The sequence below is a fragment of the Schistocerca serialis genome, chromosome 9 (assembly GCF_023864345.2).
Source record: "Schistocerca serialis cubense isolate TAMUIC-IGC-003099 chromosome 9, iqSchSeri2.2, whole genome shotgun sequence".
Lineage (NCBI taxonomy): Eukaryota > Metazoa > Arthropoda > Insecta > Orthoptera > Acrididae > Schistocerca > Schistocerca serialis.
In genome coordinates, this window is record NC_064646.1 from 426,286,961 (window position 1) to 426,303,825 (window position 16,865).

At 42.2% G+C, this 16,865-nt stretch overlaps 1 protein-coding gene across 2 annotated transcripts in view; it reads left to right on the forward strand.

Annotated features, from left to right (window-relative positions):
• LOC126419890 (anoctamin-1-like) overlaps positions 1–16,865 on the forward strand; it is a 133,278-nt gene that overhangs the window by 77,690 nt on the left and 38,723 nt on the right. The window lies entirely within an intron of this gene.

Below are 16,865 nucleotides of genomic sequence, written 5' to 3' on the forward strand. Positions count from 1 at the left end.
GGGTACACAGACTAGGTAAACAATTTAATACAGTTTTAGTGAAAAATAGATAAACCAAAATACTACTCCTTTGGAAAAAAGTTAACCATTACAAGTGTGATAGTTCGTGATTAGCAGTAGATTTATAAAAATCCAACTTAGGCTAAAGGCTAAAATAATGAAACATTCAAAATCAGTGTTCACTTGAAGTAGCACAAAATAACGTACTGAAGGTTGATGGCAGATAACAAGTTTTGGCCATCTCCCAGTAATGGTGAAAGCAGAGACGGTGACGACTCCATCAGTCAACATTGGCTAGTGCAGCATGGCGTTGTTTGTAGTAACGGTTCAAATCAAGGCTCTGATTGAACTGTGGGCACAGTAAGCACCTGGCCCAAAGCTTGGAGCAACTTTGCCCCACCCTAAATACTCAAGCCATATAGTGTACTGGAAGACCTACATGAAGTCATATGCCACATGAAGACAAATAGGTCCGGAGGGCATGAGACCTCTGACGGTGCTTGCACATCAGATATCAGCACAGGCAGGATGCATAGTTGAGTTCTGCCATCTACTGTTAGAAGTCTTTCGAGATTAGGCCATTTAGTAGACCACTGCTGTGAGAAGAGTTTCTGGTCTGCAGGAACCCATACATAGCATCCCCACTCCCCTCAAAGGACGAAAGACTATTGCAGTTCTTGACAGCTGAGAAACCTGCTGATTCTTCGCTGGTCACCTGTGGAACTGGTGACCCTGACATGCTCAGTTTGATGTCCATCAAAGTTGGTATCTGTACCGGGGAAGAGGTGACTTTGGCAACGGCTGGATGGTATGGACCCTGTGGCTGCAACAGTTGGGCTGTATTGTCCAAAGTTCCGGGTGGGAGGACATCTGTTCCAGGAACAAAGATCATGATAATCCATTGCTAGGAGCCATCGCTGTTTTTCTTGGGCTTACCTGCAGCAAATGGAGCCACATGTAGTCATACTTCCACCGTGGCCTGTCCCAATAAATATGTTACTACTGCCGGGACACATTGGTGACTATTTTTGGAGAAAACCAGTGCCCAGGCATCATCTTTGACAGAATAATGGTGGCGTTGAGACTGTAGAGAGGGAGATGGATTTCTCATAGAGTGGAGGAAGGGGAGTTTGAACCCGTGGTGCTGTCCCTGTGGAGTTTTTCAGCAGGGCTGATGCCATCTTGAGGGGTGGAGCAATAAGACATCAAAAACACAGGCATGGTTGCTAATTTTTCCTTGAACGTGTGAATAAAGCTTTCCCCTTATCCATTGGTTGTGAGATGAAAATGCTCTGTATGTATTAGGGAGGTGCCATTGGAAGAACAAAAAGAGGTAAATTCAGAAGTTGTGAACTGAGGCCTGTTGTCTGTAACTATGGTTTTCAGAAGTCCTTTTTTACATAAGATCCAGGCCAGTGCCTTTGTCTCGAGGACTCTGAAGACATCCGAGAAACATACGGGAATCTGGCTCCTGCATCAACCATGATCAACCAAGAACATCCCAGTGAGGGGCGTGCAAAGTCTAAATGGAGTCACGACCAGGACGCTGAGGCATCCAACCACAGGAAGTATCTGCTAGAGGGTGCTGTCTGTTTGCTTATACCAGTTTCACATGGTGCCACCATGTTGGCAATAGCTGCATCAATCTCTCGCAAATACATACATTGACGGCCCAGCTTCTTGGAGAGCGCAACTCCCTCATGGCCCTGATGTAGGAGGGGCAGGGTGCATTGCTGCAAGGCAGATGGGATTATTACATGGGTGCAACGATTTTCTTCTTGCAACAAAAAGAATTCATTGATGGGGGTGAACTTGTGGTACCTGTGCCAGAATGCCTGAACTTACAGATGAGTCCAATGTTTCAGATCCATCGACATCACTAGGCGCACGAGATGGAGTAGTTTCTAAATAATCACATTGCTACAGCTTCTTCTATTCCTTTGTCCATGTTGTGACAGCTCTTTGATTCTGAATCAAGTTGCTTACCATGTCCCATTGGTAACCTCGAGAGAATGTCAGCATTGGCATGTTGAGTGATACCTGAAGTCATATGAGTAGCTAGGAGGAAAAAAAAGAAAGCAAACAATGCCCAGCTGTGGAGGCAATGTGTGGCTTATGTTGGAATACAGGAGTCTGTCTTGAATAATGGTAAAACAGGTTTGTGGCCAGTCAGTAACTTGAAACATTGACTGTACGCATAATTGTGGAATTTCTTGACTATGAACACAGCAACCTTTTTTATTTTGTGGTAATTGCATTGCATCTGTGTCAGAGTCTTGTATATGAACACACAGATGTTCCACACCCTCTACTTCATAAGATAACACCACACCCGAGCCGTTATCACAAGCATCAGCTGTTACAATTAAAGGTCTCGGTGGGTTGTAGACCATAGTACATGTTGGATGCATCAGGACTTGCTTGAGATCTTCGAAGGGTTTTTTATAGGTACGAGTTCAATCCCACTTCATGTTTTTGCATCATAACTGATGGAGCAATTCTGTCTGCTATGGCTATGGCGTGTACTTTCAATAATTATTAAGTTGGCTGAATTGCTTGAACATACACTGAGGAGACAAAAGTCATGGGATAGCAACATTCACATATACAGAAGGTGGTAGTATCGCATACACAAGATATAAAAGGGCAGTACATTGGTGGAGCAGTAATTTTATTCAGGTGATTCATGTGAAAAGGTGTCCAGCGTGATTATGGCCACACAACAGGAGTTCAAAGACTTCGAACGTGGAATGGTGGAGCCAGATGCATGGGACATTCCATTTTGGAAATCATTAGTGAATTCAGTGTTCCGAGGTCCGCAGTGTCAAGAGTGTCCAGAGAACACCACATTTCGAGCATTACCTCTCAACTCAGACAACACAGTGCCTGATGGCGTTCACGTAAGGATCGAGAGCAGCAGCACTTCTGTAGTGTTGTCAGTGCCAACAGACAAGCAACACTGTGTGAAATAACTGCGGGAATCAATGTGAGACATTTGATGAAGGTATTCATTAGGACAGTGTGACGAAATCTGGCATTTATGGGCTATGGCAGCAGGCAACTGATGTGAGTGCCTTTGCTAACAGCACACATTCACCTGCCGTGGCTGTCCTAGGCTTGTGACCATATCAGTTGGGTACTAGACACCTGATAAACTGTGGTTTAGTCAGATGAGTCCCGATTTCAGTTGGTAGGGTTCAAGTGTGTTGCAGACTCCATGTAGCCATGGACTCAAATTGTCAATAAGGCGCTGTGCAAGCTGGTGTTGGCTTCATAATGGTGTGGCCTGTGTTTATGCGGAATGGACTGAGTCCTCTGGTCCAGTGGAACCAATCATTGACTGTAAATGGTTATGTCTGGCTACTTGGACACTATTTGCAGCCATTCACGGACTTCGTTTCCAAACAACGATGGAATTTTTATGGATTACAGTGCACCATGTCACCAGGCCACAATTGTTCATGATTTAGTTTGAAGAACATCCTGCACGATTTGGGCAAATGATTTGGCCACCCAGATTGTCCAACATGGGACGTAATTGAGAGGTCAGTTCATGCACAAAATCATGTACCGACAACACTTTCACTATTATGGATGGCTATAGAGGTAGACTGGCTCAGTATTTCTGCAGAGGGCTGCCAGTGACTTGTGGAGTCCATGCCATATGGAGTTGCTGCGCCACCAAACAAGAGGAGGACCGACACAATATTAGGAAGATCCCACGACTGTTTTACCTCAGTGTATTGTGATGCAGGTTGTATTCCTGAATCACTGAGAACACAACCAAGTTATTCCACCTGAGGGACAAAAAATGGCATTTGTTCATTTTACATTTGAGATTGAGTTGTTGTACAACAGTAAAAAAGAGCATCATTGGTAGCCACCAACTGCATAGCATGTTTACCAGTGATGAGAATACTGTCCACACAGTTTGCTGTACCGGGTACATCCTGCATCACCCCTTCCAAGTATCATTGAAAAATAGCTAAGACACTGATAATGCCAAAAATAAGCCTGTTATGGCAGTATAGTTCAGAGTGTTAATAGCTAGAATGTTCCATGATGCCTTGTCTAGAGCTGAAGGTAATCATCCAGAAAATGAGTCTCGGCAAAAATCTTGCCTTCTAAGAATAATACCATAATGTCATCTACTTTTGGAATCAAGTAGGCATCAATGACAGACTATGCATCGATCGTTAACTTTGAAGTAACAACAGATCCAAAGTGACTCATTCAGGTCCACAGTACCGATGAGGGTAGCCCACTAACTGTTGGTGACTGTGGTGAGAATGCTTTCCTCTTGGAGTCACTAGAGATCCAGTTGTAGCTTATCTCTGAACATTATTAGAACATTCTGGGCCTTGAAGAATCAGAATGTAGCTGTTGAAAGGAATGTGATATGAGCCTCAAAACCAATTATGCTGGTGTTGGGATGAGAAGAAACTGGCGCATACATGGAGCAGAGTTCCCTTGAATGGGAGCTAGCTCCTGATGGCTGAATGCTGTAGATGGAGTCGCGCACTTCCTAGTTCAAAGCATTAAAAAGCTCCATACCAAGGCTGTAGGTGGCTCATTCAGTGTTTACCACAAAGATGCATGCCATGAAGACAGTTGAGTGATACTGAATGTGAGTCGTCATGAATTGTCCTTTCTTGTTGTGTAGGTGAGCCCAAATGTTGATAAGGGTCCAAAATTGCAATATTTATGGAGGAACTCATATCAACTTGGAACTCCTCTGGAATGGAGTTAACTTCCACTGTGAGCATTAAGACTATCAATTATGCAGATCTAACCTTCATCCATCGTGAGGAAAGATTGTGGCAAACTTCCAACGAGTGTCCTGTCTTGCTGCAGAAATAACATTTAGCCCAACAATAATAACATTGCTGCAATGTTTAGGTGATAAAACAGTTGCTGGATGAGAATAACTGCTGTGGGCAAAACACACTGGTTGAGGGCTGGCAGCCACAGGGAAATCGGAATGTAGTGCAGGCTGTGGCTGGGACTGGGACCATGTAAGTGGGGCAGTCTACAAACATTGGCGAAAGGTTGTGTAATGTTGCTGATGAGTGTGGGTATTGCTTGAAAGCCCTAATGATGGGGAGGCAAGTCTCTGGCATGGGATTCTTGAGGTTCAGGTATGTCAGTACAAAGCCCTTCATCTGGTGAATGTACAAGAACCATGTGTTTGACAAGGGAAGTTGTAAAGGACTGTTTACGTTGAGGCTTAACACACCAGAACTGACAGTCAAGGGATAAACCCTCCAATTTTGATGTCCACTTTGTGTAAGATTGTCTGCTAAACTTGTGATAGCTAAAAGACTTATGGAAGGCCACCACAAAGTGCACGTATGAGTCAAAATATTGTAGTTAAAAACTCTCAAAGTGATTGTAGAGCAGGGCATGGGGCTGCACTTCAGGCTTGAGTTGCTGTAGTAAATTGTAAATTTCCAGACCTGCATAGGCCAGGAAGAACCATGTGCTGCTGGGTGTCCCTGTGACATCTGTGCTAATAAGCATCGTTCCAGTTTGGCCACATAGTTTGCTCAGGATTTGATCTTCTGGCCATACACCTATAACAGCAACAATACCCCTCTGAATCTTTTTGCCGGGGAGTCAGTGCACGGCAGCCAGTTGAACAGCTCTGGGTTGGATATGGTGATGACCTGTTGCATGTTCTGGAGTAGGAGCAACACCTGGACACACATACACACACACACTGTCACCTGGGTTATAAAACATATTTGAAAGTTTTGGTTCGTAGAAAAATTCCTCATCACCATTTGCTAAGTCTTGCACCAGTTGATGCGCAATGAGAACATCGCTTAGTAAACAGTGTACAATAGTTTTATTAAAAAGTGCTCAAACCAAAATACTCTTCCTTCTTTAGAAAAAAGTTAACCACTACAAGTTTGGATAGTTCATGACTAGCACTGGAGTTACAAACGTCTAACTTAGGCTGAAGGCCAAAATGATGAAACAATCAAAGCCATGTTCACTTGGAAGTAGGACAAAATAATGTAGTGAAGGTCAGTGGCTAGGATGAAGTTCTCAGACATCTCCAATGCATAGGGCAAGTCCGGGCAGTAGTGAAGGCAGGCTGTGGCACTTCTGTCGGTAAGGGTCGCGCGTGCGCGCGCATACACACACCCACGCAAGCACGCGCGCGCGCGCGCACACACACACACACACACACACACACACACACACACACACACCTGTGCCCCTACCTTGTGTCGGCTGGACACTCAATCTTGGTCCAGCCTGCGCAATGTAGAGGCAAAGGTGGCGTGTGTGTGTGTGTGTGTGTGTGTGTGTGTGTGTGTGTGTGTACTCCAGCTCAATAAATTTTCTTTCTCTGTAGTGTGTGCCTATCAATGACTCCAATGCCTCTGCTGTTACCGTATTTACTCGAATCTAAGCAGCACCTGAAATTTGAGACTCGAAATTCAAGGGGAGAGCAAAGTTTTAGGCCGCATCTCCAAATCAAAACAAAGTTGGTCCATTGTAATATGAGACACAATTTAGGTCGAATGAATGACGATACAGCTGTAGTACTTTGGTTCGAGTCGTAAGCTTAGCAGTTAAGCTTTACCAGATAGCCATTGCTATGCGTCAGGCGCTCCGTCCATTTTTATATGGGTACCCTGCCTTTTTCACGTGCTTCATCTAGTTTGAATTGATTGCTTATTTTTCTTTGATCTGATAAGTGTTGTTGTCTTTGTTATAGGGGTTTATGTCACTCTAAGCTGAAAATGCATTACTGTACTGTGTCGTGCATTGTTTGTCGCATTCTGATAATGAGTGTTTAAGGCCTGTCACTGCTCACGGCATGGCTCGCTTTTGTGCACGCTACCACCGCTTACAATTTATATATAAAACCAAAAAACAAAAAGATGAATCATCTCTTTAGCGAAACAGTGGCAAGAGACTGCTATTTGTTGTTACTTACACTTCTGCTTTCTTTGATAATGATCAACAAGAACCAAATAATAGACTGCGTATGATAGATCTTCTGAACGAGAGTTTAGCGAAAAGTTTGCTCCGTTTGAAAATCTTTGCAGACGCCCCTTTAGTACATTACATTCTGCACAGAAATTAGTCATCTTAGATTTAAAAATCTAGTCAATTGCCATGCTTCATTTCTGACTGTATCACTATTAGGCATAAGAATAATACGAATATAAACATGACATGATATGTATATTCTTCTGCGTTTGCTGGTGTCTCACTCTAGTTTCGTAGTTTATTAGGCAGACAGGATTTAAATGAAATAGCAACAAACATGAAAGAATACGTGGCAAAATGTTTATATTCGTATTATTCTTATGGTGAAGAGAATAATGCATGTGATTCACAATTCATAAAAGCTCCTATTAGGAACCATCTCTTGTCACAGATAGGAAAGAATTCACAACGTAGAGTTTGCCATATTGACAAACATCCCAAACAGTCTTGCCAGTCGTATTTTCATAGTACATTGAAATTCTGCTACATTCGAAGATGAACAATACGGAATTTGTGTTTACTTCGTTGGACAGTGTATGAAAACGCAGTGACGGCACCTACCACCATTTCTCAGAACTTCCAATTACTTTGCACTCGATTCTAAGCCGCAGGTGGTCTTTTGGATTACAAAAACTGGAAAAAAAGTGCGACTTAGACTCGAGTAAATACGGTAGGTGAATGGTCTCCTTTACTCTTAGCATTTACAATAAAAAAACAACTTTTGACAGCTTCAAACAAGCACAAATGATGTCCGGGTGGTGGTGGTGGTGGTGGTGGTGGTGGTGGTGGTGGTGGTGGTAAACTGATACACACAAAACCTTGACAGTAATATGCTCATACTCTCTTTCTCATACTGTCCCACATGACAGCTGGATTATGAAGTACAAAGACAACATCAAACTTCCTTTATGTTTGGAATAGTGTCTGTATTTAGGCCTGTGTGCATATTTACATTTACGGTATTTACCTGAAAATTACAAGTGCTCAAAATTGCAAATCACAAGAAATAAGTTTTGACAGCCGTAAGTGGTAATTACCATGTTTAACAATGACTTATCAAACTACTATTCTGTAAATGTATTTCACAGATTGAAAATAATTACTCTTTCAGTTGCAGTACAAATATTTTGGGATTTTTAAAGGTTATGTCTTTGTGATACAAAATTTGAAATGCGCGTATCAGTGATTCAGAATTTTTTAAGTCTAGACACTCACCTAGAAGGACAGAGGATGTTTTCCCACAACGCAATGTGGGAGTGCTATAAACTGAAAAAGTAACATTTTCCTTTTGATTTTTCAAGACTTGGGTGTGGTGTAAGATTTCTTGCATAGAACATCAATCTATAGTCGTGCGTTGAAAAATTTCTAGACTGTTGACTCTTAAGTCTGATAGACTTAAATGATTCTGCGGAGATCTGGGGTGCAAATTTCTCGACCTCCGCTATCGGGTGGAGAAATGTAGGGTCCCCCTGAATAGGTCAGGCGTGCACTACACGCCGGAAGCGGCTACAAGGGTAGCGGAGTACGTGTGGAGTGCACATGGGGGTTTTTTAGGTTAGAGAATCCCCTCCCTAGGCCTGACAAGACGCCTCCTGAGACGCAGCAAAGTAGGAGTAGGTAAAATGCAACAGGGCATAACAATATTAATGTGCTAATAGTAAACTGCAGGAGCGTCTACAGAAAGGTCCCAGAACTGCTCTCATTAATAAACGGTCACAACGCTCATATAGTACTAGGGACAGAAAGTTGGCTGAAACCAGATGTAAATAGTAATGAAATCCTAAACTCAGATTGGAATGTATACCGCAGAGACAGGCTGGACAGTGAAGGGGGAGGCGTGTTTATAGCGATAAGAAGTGCAATAGTATCGAAGGAAATTGACGGAGATCCGAAATGTGAAATGATTTGGGTGAAGGTCACAGTTAAAGCAGGCTCAGACATGGTAATTGGATGTCTCTATAGCCCCCCTGGCTCAGCAGCTGTTGTGGCTGAGCACCTGAAGGATAATTTGGAAAATATTTCGAGTAGATTTCCCCACCATGTTATAGTTCTGGGTGGAGATTTTAATTTGCCGGATATAGACTGGGAGACTCAGACGTTCATAACGGGTGGCAGGGACAAAGAATCCAGTGAAATTTTTTTAAGTGCTTTATCTGAAAACTACCTTGAGCAGTTAAACAGAGAACCGACTCGTGGCGATAACATATTAGACCTTCTGGTGACAAACAGACCCGAACTATTTGAAAAAGTTAATGCAGAACAGGGAATCAGCGATCATAAAGCGGTTACGGCATCGATGATTTCAGCCGTAAATAGGAATATTAAAAAGGGTAGGAAGATTTTTCTGTTTAGAAAAAGTGACAAAAAGCAGATTTCAGAGTACCTGTTGGCTCAACACAAAAGTTTTGTCTCAAGTACAGATAGTGTTGAGGATCAGTGGACAAAGTTCAAAACCGTCGTACATAATGCGTTAGATGAGTATGTGCCAAGCAAGATCGTAAGAGATGGAAAAGAGCCACCGTGGTACAACAACCGAGTTAGAAAACTGCTGCGGAAGCAAAGGGAACTTCACAGCAAATATAAACATAGCCAAAACCTTGCAGACAAAAAAAAATTACGCGAAGCGAAATGTAGTGTGAGGAGGGCTATGCGAGAGGCGTTCAATGAATTCGAAAGTAAAGTTCTATGTACTGACTTGGCAGAAAATCCTAAGAAATTTTGGTCTTATGTCAAAGCGGTAGGTGGATCAAAACAAAATGTCCGGACACTCTGTGACCTAAATGGTACTGAAACAGAGGATGACAGACTAAAGGCCGAAATACTAAATGTCTTTTTCCAAAGTTGTTTCACAGAGGAAGATTGCACTGTAGTTCCTTCTCTAGATTGTCGCACAGATGACAAAATGGTAGATATCGAAATAGACGACAGAGGGATAGAGAAACAATTAAAATCGCTCAAAAGAGGAAAGGCCTCTGGACCTGATGGGATACCAGTTCAATTTTACACAGAGTACGCGAAGGAACTTGCCCCCCTTCTTGCAGCGGTGTACCGTAGGTCTCTAGAAGAGCGTAGCGTTCCAAAGGATTGGAAAAGGGCACAGGTCATCCCCATTTTCAAGAAGGGACGTCGAGCAGATGTGCAGAACTATAGACCTATATCTCTAACGTCGATCAGTTGTAGAATTTTGGAACACGTATTGTGTTCGATTATAATGACTTTTCTGGAGACTAGAAATCTACTCTGTAGGAATCAGCATGGGTTTCGAAAAAGACGGTCATGTGAAACCCAGCTTGCGCTATTCGTCCACGAGACTCAGAGGGCCATAGACACGGGTTCACAGGTAGATGCCGTGTTTCTTGACTTCCGCAAGGCGTTCGATACAGTTCCCCACAGTCGTTTAATGAACAAAGTAAGAGCATATGGACTATCAGACCAATTGTGTGATTGGATTGAGGAGTTCCTAGATAACAGGACGCAGCATGTCATTCTCAATGGAGAGAAGTCTTCCGAAGTAAGAGTGATTTCAGGTGTGCCCCAGGGGAGTGTCATAGGACCGTTGCTATTCACAATATACATAAATGACCTTGTGGATGACATCGGAAGTTCACTGAGGCTTTTTGCAGATGATGCTGTGGTGTATCGAGAGGTTGTAACAATGGAAAATTGTACTGAAATGCAGGAGGATCTGCAGCGAATTGACGCATGGTGCAGGGAATGGCAATTGAATCTCAATGTAGACAAGTGTAATGTGCTGCGAATACACAGAAAGATAGATCCTTTATCATTTAGCTACAATATAGCAGGTCAGCAACTGGAAGCAGTTAATACCATAAATTATCTGGGAGTACGCATTAGGAGTGATTTAAAATGGAATGATCATATAATGTTGATCGTCGGTAAAGCAGATGCCAGACTGAGATTCATTGGAAGAATCCTAAGGAAATGCAATCCGAAAACAAAGGAAGTAGGTTACAGTATGCTTGTTCGCCCACTGCTTGAATACTGCTCAGCAGTGTGGGATCCGTACCAGATAGGGTTGATAGAAGATATAGAGAAGATCCAATGGAGAGCAGCGCGCTTCGTTACAGGATCATTTAGTAATCGCGAAAGCGTTACGGAGATGATAGATAAACTCCAGTGGAAGACTCTGCAGGAGAGACGCTCAGTAGCTCGGTACGGGCTTTTGTCAAAGTTTCGAGAACATACCTTCACCGAAGAGTCAAGCAGTATATTGCTCCCTCCTACGTATATCTCGCGAAGAGACCATGAGGATAAAATCAGAGAGATTAGAGCCCACACAGAGGCATACCGACAATCCTTCTTTCCACGAACAATACGAGACTGGAATAGAAGGGAGAACCGATAGAGGTACTCAAGGTACCCTCCGCCACACAGAGTCAGGTGGCTTGCGGGGTATGGATGTAGATGTAGATGTAGATGTAGATGAAACATTTCAGTTGCTTCCTCATGTATCTTATTATTTCAGTGCCTGTCTTAAAGTTAAATCAACAATTTGTACATCAGATAATCTACACTGATGTTTTCTAATAATGGTTTCAACCAATGGCCGCTTCAGATTTCCACAACTAGTAGCAAAGCATTCACAGTGCTCTCCATTACCTGCTGTACGAGACTGAAAGTAAAGAATATATTTGGAGCTGAAATATTTGTTGGGATGAGGAGTTTCAGATACCCACAAAAAATTAAAAGCAAGGAGGTTCTAAATAAATTAATGTGCACTTACTTCTTTAACATACCCTTGAAGCTATACACTTTTCAGTGAGCATTACGCTGAAAGCAGTCAAACTGCCTTGTTTGTGTGCACCTAACTTACTGGAACTTCAACTAGTTGTCAACATTCAGAGCCATAGACCCCTTTGTTACATGCACCAAGCTAATAAATAATGGTTTCAATTGTACTTATTGTTAACTGTTAGTGATGAAGAAAGTTCCAGTTTGTCATAGAACATTGAATGAGTAAGTATTAAAAAAAATACTGTACACTATTAAAAAAATCATTCTCCCCCCCAGACCCAATTGCAGATCAGTATATTAGATGACAGCCTGTGTCATTCTCTTTCTGTCCTTCAGTGTGCATAGTAAATTTTGTCTACCTCAAGTTTGCCTATTTAAGGAGCAGTAATAGCGACTGGTTGAAATGCTGTAGTTACTCTCTCGTGTTGAGTATGATATGTTCTTGGTTTTCAAAATAGACTCTCAACCATTAATGGCTACTGTAATCCTTGTTGAGCTTTTAAAAGTTTGAACATGTTCTCTACTGTTTGCTTTGTATTATGGAGTGATTCATCTGCTAAAAACTTCCCAATAATTCTCTGTTGTTTATAACCAGCATCAGTATATTTTCGTTACTGATAGCATTTGAGAGATTCTGATACTTTTTTGCTTTTGTAGGTTCCTTTTCTAACTATTATTGGCTCGACATTTGCTGTGATTATAGCTGCATTCAATCATTTTATCCTGTTATTGACTGGTTTTAAAAGTTTCATAACTGAAAGGATTAGTACCATGAGATACTCAGTAACCTCTTGGTGTTGGCGGAGAAACATGGACTCATAATTTAAAAGCGTCAATCTGGCAACATTCACATCTACTTATATACACCGAAAAGCATACTGAAGTGTATGGCAGAAGGTACTTTCCATTCTACCAGTTTTTAGAGCTTCTTCCTTTTACATTTGGTATGAAGTTCAGGAAGAATGATTGGTTAAATGCCTCTGTGCATGCTGTAATTAGTCTGTTCTTATCTCCACAATCCCTACTGGAGCAATATCTGTGGGTTTGTAGTGTATTGCTGGATTCCTCATTTAAAGCTGATTCTTGAAACTTCATTAAGTGTGCTTTCATGGGATACTTTGTGTTTATGTTCTTGCTAATTCAGCACTTCTGTGACACCATCCCATGGGTAAAAAAAAAAAAAAAAAAAAAAAAAAAAAAAAAAAAAAAAAAAAATGCTAGTGACCATTTGTGCTACACTTCTTTCTGTAAGTTCAATATCCTCTATTAGTCATATCTGGTTTGGGTCCCACACATTTCGGCAGTATTTAGAGATTGATCATACAACTGTTTTGTAAGCAGTCTCCTTTGTAGACTGATTGCATTTTCCTAGCATCCCATCAGCAGATACTAGTTATCTGAAAACTAACCTTAATGATGACAATAAATTGTTTATATGGGAACTCAATAAATCTGTTAACATAGAAACTAACCTGATATCTACAGAAAGAACCACAATCCACTTCCAAAAAGTTATCCCGGCCTTATAATCCTACCTGCTGACAAAAGCTCCATCACTTTGGTTATGAACTACAGGAATTGCCTGGAAAAGGGACTCCACCATCTGTCAGATATGTCCATGTACAAACTGCCACAGTGACCCCATTCAGAAATCCAGCAGTAACTCCGGTCCCCCCCCTTGTGGTGTCACCGCCAGACACCACACTTGCTAGGTGGTAGCCTTTAAATCGGCCGCGGTCCATTAGTATACGTCGGACCCGCGTGTCACCACTATCAGTGATTGCAGACCGAGCGCTGCCACACGGCAGGTCTAGAGAGACTTCCTAGCACTCGCCCCAGTTTTACAGCCGACTTTGCTAGCGATGGTTCACTGACAAATTACACTCTCATTTGCCGAGACGATAGTTAGCATAGCCTTCAGCTACGTCATTTGCTACGACCTAGCAAGGCGCCATTACCAGTTACTATTGATGCTGTAAAACATGTACCGTCAAGAGCGATGTTCACCAATTATGGATGAAAGTTAAGTATTCCAACAGATACGCACTATTTTTGCTAGTCCCATATTCCTGACCTGTTCCAGACCTCACGCCAGCCTGCGTGAGCTTAAACGCGTGCCTTTCGGCTTCCTCCAAGTGGATTGGCTGTCTTGCCAGTCCACAACACCCCTCATATCTTTAAGTCGATCCCAGAACCCTCTGCTGAATCTCTCTCTCTCCTAATGCCCACACTCCTGCGTATTACATGCTTCCTAAAGTCTATAAATGTAACCACCCAATATTCCCCAATGTGGCCTGTTACTGTAAGTCCACAGGAAGAATCTCTGCTCTCATGTGCCAACCTACTCTGCTATATATAAGATGCGATCAAAAAATTTCTGTTTTACTGCAGTGTGTATGCAATATAGCACAACTTGTGTTGGTATATAAGCACTGACATATAGGGGATAAGTGTGGCATTCATGTTTTTCTGACTGGTATGCAATAAACCGGAACAGAAGAGAATCGAAGCATTTGAGATGTGGTGATATAGACGAATGTTGAAAATTAGGTGGACTGATAAGGTAAGGAATGAGGAGGTTCTATGCAGAGTCGGAGAGGAAAGGAATATGTGGAAAACACTGATAAGGAGAAGGGACAGGATGATCGGACATCTGCTAAGACATGAGGGAATGACTTCCATGGTACTAGAGGGAGCTGTGGAGGGCAAAAACTGTAGAGGAAGACAGAGATTGGAATACGTCAAGCAAATAATTGAGGACGTAGGTTGCAAGTGCTACTCTGAGATGAAGAGGTTAGCACAGGAAAGGAATTCGTGGCGGGCTGCATCAAACCAGTCAGTAGACTTATGACAAAAAAAAAAAAAAAAAAAAAAAAAAAAAATGCAATAAATGTGGAAAAGTGAACTTTGGCAATGTTATTACCCAAGTGCATCCAAACAGGACCAGCATGCTGTTATTCTTTTCATGGCTGCCAAAGGACAAACACTGGTTGCAGCCATAAGAAAATGAAGAATGTGTGTGTGGCAGCATGTCTGTCAGAAACTGCGATTGTGGAATGGTGCGCAAAGTTCCCTGCTGGTTACGATTCAACATAGGATGCTGGTCGATTTGGGAGGCCAGCGTCATCCAACTCACAAGGGAGACAGTAGTCCTGATCACTCCCCATGTGATTTCATACCTTTGGTCTCTTAAGAAAATGCCTTGAAGTGTTGATGGTTGCTGTTGGATGAGGATTTGCAGTGGGTAGTTATGGTCTTCTTCATGTAGCAGACACATTGTTTCACAGAATGGGTGTCTTTAACCTGGTGTGTCAGTGGGATGGTTGCCTCAATGATCATGGTGATTTTGTGTGATTGGCATACCAGTTGTGGACTGTACGGCCTTTGGAAAAAAAACTTTTCAATTGCCCTTTATACAGGCTGGAACAGATGAAAGTGTCCCGATGAGTAGATACCATTTGTGGCAGCTTTTCTGAATTGTGCATGTGGGAACTCTCTCTACAACATATCCTTCGTATTTGTAACCCTCCTGGCCTCAACCTTCACTGATCACTGTCCTCCACCCTCTACCTTAACTACCGGTAATCATGTCCGGCCACCTATCCCCTTCCTGGCTCCCACTCTAGCGCTACACGCCTTCTATTCCACCAACGCTCCTGCTAGTCTTTTCCCCTTCTATACCTCTCCCCCCCCCCCCCCCCCCCAGTCACACCCCCTCTCCTGTTTTCAGCACAGCCTTCTGACACGGCACCTAGCAGCCCCATCCTGTCCACACCATGATCCTGCATACTCCCACAGGTAGCGCAGCATCTTCCCCTACCCTGCTATCCCTCCACTTACTGACAACATGCCTCTCCCGTACCCTACCACCCATTCCAGCTGATTGCTGCTCACGTCAGACACAGTAACTGTCGGGCTCCAGTACTCGGAGACAGTGGTTGTGTGTGTGTGTGTGTGTGTGTGTGTTTTGTATTTTGGAAGAAGGGCTGTGCCTGTAAGCTTAATATTTTAGCAGTCTTTTTCATAGTGCCTGGCTGTGACTCAGCTCCTCCTCCATATGGTGAGTAGCAGCATAGTAGTTTCATATTGCTGAAACACCATTATTATTCAGTCAAAAAGACCAAAGCCAATATCCTTCCCTGATCGCGGTCTAATATGAGAGTATGCTCAGTTTCAACTGGCCTTTGAAAGGATGTTGAAACTTAATTTTCGTGCTTACATGTTTGCCATCTGACAAGCATTTGGTCTAATTAAAATGTACGGTAATTACTTTGTTGTTTACTTGATGTTACTTGGTTATTCTGTGTTTACAGATTTAACTTCACAAGTTTAGAAACAGCATCTGATAAGAAAATCTGAATAAGTAAAATGATTATTCAGTTGCTCTACATTAAAAATCGTGGCTCATATTTATTATCAAATAGCACAGTATTTTGTAATATGTAAGATCAGAAGAGAAAATTGTAAAAGAAACAGTAGAAATGTGTTGTTAGAAATGTTTCTAGGGGCATACATTGTGCCCTTACATTTTTCTGCCTCTAGTACAAGTCATTTGGTGACTGTGTACCTCTTATTGTATTCTTTCTGGTAGTGATACACTGAGGTATGTAATTCCACTGCAGTCATGAACATTTGCCATGTTAGTATACTTCCTTCAGCAGACGCAGCTGCTGGGAAAACTGATATAAACCCATAAAAATAAATATGTGCTGCAGTCTGAGCTTGGGACACCTGTGGTCCAAGCAGTTAGGATGACTGTATTTATTTTGTGTCTGAGTATCAGCCATGCTACAAGTTGTAGCTCCCATAGCAAGTTTAGTGTACTTTAATCTTCATATCAGGAAATTTCCTTTTACTGTGGACATTTAGAGGTTGGCGATATTTGAAAAAAGTGTTTCATGAATGAATAAATAAGTCTGCACAGAGTAAGCCAGAACAGAATAACTACAAAGAAATGTTTACGTATATGTTAACAAGGGTATTGTTTATCTGTAGAAACAATCAGTCAATTGTGGTAGGTATAAACCTTGCATTCTTAACAATACCTTCTTCCTCATTCTTTTTTCCAATTGTTCAAGCTCCTTTTCTGGACATAGATTAGA